Raw genomic sequence first — 4106 nt, 5'->3', positions numbered from 1 at the left:
TTATTTATTTATTTATTTATTTATTTTTTGTGGTACCGGGGATTGAACTCAGGACCCTGCGCTTGTCAGACAGGTGCTTATTCTACTGAGCTATCTCCCCAGCCCCTCTCTTTATATTTTTATTAACAATAAGGAATGAAGCTCTGACAGGGCTTTACTACGATCTCCCTGGTTTCTTCTTGCAATTTTCGGCTCCTTTGCAGCTTAGTCATTTCACTTGCTCAGGCATCTGAGGATAATATTTGTCTAAGTTTTGAATCCTTAAATTTGTTTATTGTAACTGATAAAAATTATAACATTTTCTTTGTCAGAGCCATGTGCTAACGTGATGAATGTATATACATTTTAATGTTCAATCATAGAGATAGATGATACACAGATAGACAGATGTTCAACATTTATCATTCCCTTTTGGTGAAAACACTCAACTATCCTTTCTTACACAACACGTCCTACAACATACAGCTGCTTGACGAAAATAATGAACAAGAACTTCTCTCTTCTGTCTAAGCAAGGCTTCATGCCCACTGGTCTCATGCCACCAACTTTTTAATCCTCCAGACATGAAATCACAGGTACTTTGCCTTTCTCTGCTGCCCCCTTTTACTTAGCATGCTGACTTGCCACTTCAGTCCTTGTCGCTGGTGAGGACAGTGTCTCCCTTCCTATGGCTGAGCAGTATTCCACTGTGTCTGTATACCATTTTCTTTATCCTTTCATCATACAACACACACTTGGATTGTGTCCATTTATTGTCTATTGTGAACAGTTTTGCAGCAATCCCATTACACAGATGTATCTTTGATTCCGGGACATTTTATTTCAGCATAGACTCACTGAATCATATTTTAGTACCATCTTAATTTTCTGAGGAAACTCCTTTCTGTCTTACATAGTGCTGGCTAACCTTCTTAGCAACAAGGTGCAAGCCCAGCCCAGCCCAGCCTGGCCCTGCTCCACTCCACTTTCCTGCGTCTTGGGCCCCTGGGCCTCTGGCACGTGACGCGCTCTTTGGGAGCTGCTGACCACCTGCACCCTGAGTGGCCAGAAACCAAAGGATGAGCCCAGAGCTGACTCTGGCAGCACGAGTTCAGGAGTTGCTGCTGCATTGGCAGCGCCTCCAGAGGAAAAGAATGATAAAGGAAAGCCCATCCTTTCTGCAGCTGATGGTATAACTGCCATTTGATGCTAATTTTTCTGGAAGAACCTTGAATGCCCAGGGACTTTCCAGCCTCGCTGCTCATAATCTGCAGGCCTCTTCTGATCATTTTAGAACTAGGAATGCCAGGTAACTGCCAGCCCTCTGTGAATCGGTAATCTTTCCAGACTGGGTCTGGGGACCGAGTAGAAGTTACTTTACTGATAAGAAGATGTGACTGTTATCTGCCTACCTCAGGGGCCTGGATGCACTGGAGCTCGTGTCCCTAGGAGTATGCGTAGCCATCTGATACCACGCCCGCGTAGGGCTCCGTTCTGGTGTCAAACGTTGACCACGTGAGGACTGACTTTCTAATTAAAACCACTGCTAACCAGGGCAAGGTACTGGCTTTCTGGTACTGCTCACTGAAGCCAAGTTTGTGATGCACCGTGGAAGGCTCACAGCACAACTTTACTCATGTGATGTATTCACTAAATCTTATCTGAACGTCCACAGTCATAAAATATTCTTGACATTTCTCTTATTATTTCTGTTATTCACTGCAGCGGACTCTCATTGCTTGGATTGGGATGTATAATTGTAAATTGTGGAGAAACACAAAGTGTACGTAAGGTTCCACAAGTCTCAATACTGTTTAAAATGTAAGCCTGTGAACTTGGAAAATAACCAAAGTGAAAGAAAAAGTAAAACAAAACAAAACAAAAAAACACATGCAAAGGTCCTATTTTCTTCATACTGGAGCCAGCCCTTGTCTTTTTTTTTTTTTTCCCTTCTGATAAGAGCTAATCGTACTAGAGTAAAGTGATTTTCATTATGGTTTTCACTTCTATTTTCTTGAGAACCAGTGTTTTGAACATTATCTCATGTGCCTGTTGGACCTTTGCTTTAATCAAAACATCATGTTCCTTGGAAATGCAGACCATGAAAGAAAGCAGAGAGCTGAGCAGAAAATTCATACATCCACTGGTAGTTTCTGACAAAAAAAGGGTTAATAAAATGCATTAGAGAAAGGAATGCTTTTTAATCAGTGGTGCTGGAAAAAGTAGATACACCCATGGAAAAGAACTACACTAGTACCTGATTTCTGAAGAAGTAAAGGCTTATGTGTGTGACTTCAAAATATGAAGTTATAAGAAGAAAAAAGTGATATTCAAGCGTGGGGATCGAAGATGTGAAGAAGAAATGGTGGTTAAAGATTTAGTTTTATGGCATAAAGAAGTTCTAGAGGTCTAATGTATGATGACTATAGTTTTCAGTTTGTCAACATTTCACCTAAAATGTGCTGTGGTAAATGAGCTTCAGTATCTCAGCACACAAAAAATGTAAAACTATGCAACTTGGTAGGTATGTGAATTAGGCTTGTTGTGGTAATCATTTAATAATGCTTATACAAACATTCCACTGTGAGGCCTTCCATTTGCTCAAAATGTTTATAAAGCATATTTCAACAAATCTGGAAAATTGTAAAAAAAAAAAAAAGTAGAGAATAAAGAAAACAATCTCAAAACCTTCTTTTTCCTTTACAAGTCTCCAAAATTATCAGATAAAAAAATGGACAAATTTTGTTGTATAAGACTAAAGTGTTAGATAAAGGTTACCAAATGGGAATATATGTTTGCAAACCATACATCTGACAGGATGGAGGTATACAGAATATAAATCACTCTAAAGACTTGATATCAAGAAAAAGAAAGGAGAAAGTAAAAGAGTAACTGATTTCAAATGCCCAGTAGGCAGTAGAATTAAATGGGCAGTTTTTTAAAAGATGACATGAAAGTAGCCAGGTTTTAGGCCAAGGCCTGGGAGATTGGTTATGATCTCAGAGGGCAATGGGTAAAGCTACAACAACAAAGCTGATATAGTGCAGAGCAGAGATCAGGAAGATGGAGAAGCCAGGAACTTGGACATCAGAGGGCAGCTGCTGGCAGAGAGCAAAGCCCAAGAGAGAAGCCCAGCGAGCTACAAGGAGCAGGGTTGAGGTGTGAGGAGGTCACGTAAACTTTTTGGAGTCCATGTCTTTGCCCCAGATGCTGGATAAGGAACCACAAAACTTTATATTTAATGTTTGTCCTGCTGTGCTTCAGTCTTTCATTGTGTGATTTCTATTTTTTCCCAGTTCTTCCTTTGTGGAATGTGAATGGGTACACTGTGACCTTTTACGTGTACAACTTTGTTTTGATTTTTTTCTTTGTTTTTTGAAACAGGGTGTGGTTGGCGCAGCATGGGGTACTGGAGATCAAACCAATGTCCCTGTGTTTGCCTAAGCAGGGGCTTTAGGCTGCTGAACTATCTCATTGGCCCCTACCTACAGTTTAGACTGGCTTTGAACTCACTATGTAGCTTAGGCTGGCCTCAAACTCATGGTGATCTTCCTGCCTCAGTCTTCTGAGTTCTGTGGTTACAGACATGCACCACCATACTTGGCTTATGTATGGTATGCAGTTTTTAACTTTCTTTTTGATTTTTAATGTTTTATTCATTTTAATGAGAAAAAAGACAAAATAGCAATGAAACAGTTTAAAAACAGGTTAGGAGGACAGTTATAATAATTAATACATTGCGTGTCATTGTCTTCATAATAGTCAGAGAACAAGACATAAACATGATATCTTGTTTAAACAATATTAGTTTAACAAAACTTTCTTCTCATTGAACTAAGAGGAAGTAGCTGTATATCTATCCTAACAATCTTGTATATACAGATATATTTTTCACTCTAAAAAGCTCCTTTATTTATATCCCCCTTTTTGTTTTGTTTTGTCAGAGATAGATGCTACTCTCTTGATTTTTACAGTGGCTCATAAGTCAGAATCTGCCTGAGTCTCAGAGACATCAGACTTAGACTCCAGCAGTGTTACAACTGTTAAGAGTTTGACAACTTTTAAGGAAGATTAAATGCATTTTGTACAGAGAGACACGTGCAAGTCTTTGGGAAGCAAGAGAATAA

The sequence above is a fragment of the Octodon degus genome, unplaced genomic scaffold (assembly GCF_000260255.1).
Source record: "Octodon degus isolate 3935 unplaced genomic scaffold, OctDeg1.0 scaffold00001, whole genome shotgun sequence".
In the NCBI taxonomy this organism is placed as follows: Eukaryota; Metazoa; Chordata; class Mammalia; order Rodentia; family Octodontidae; genus Octodon; species Octodon degus.
Note: the sequence above shows the minus strand (reverse complement) of the source record.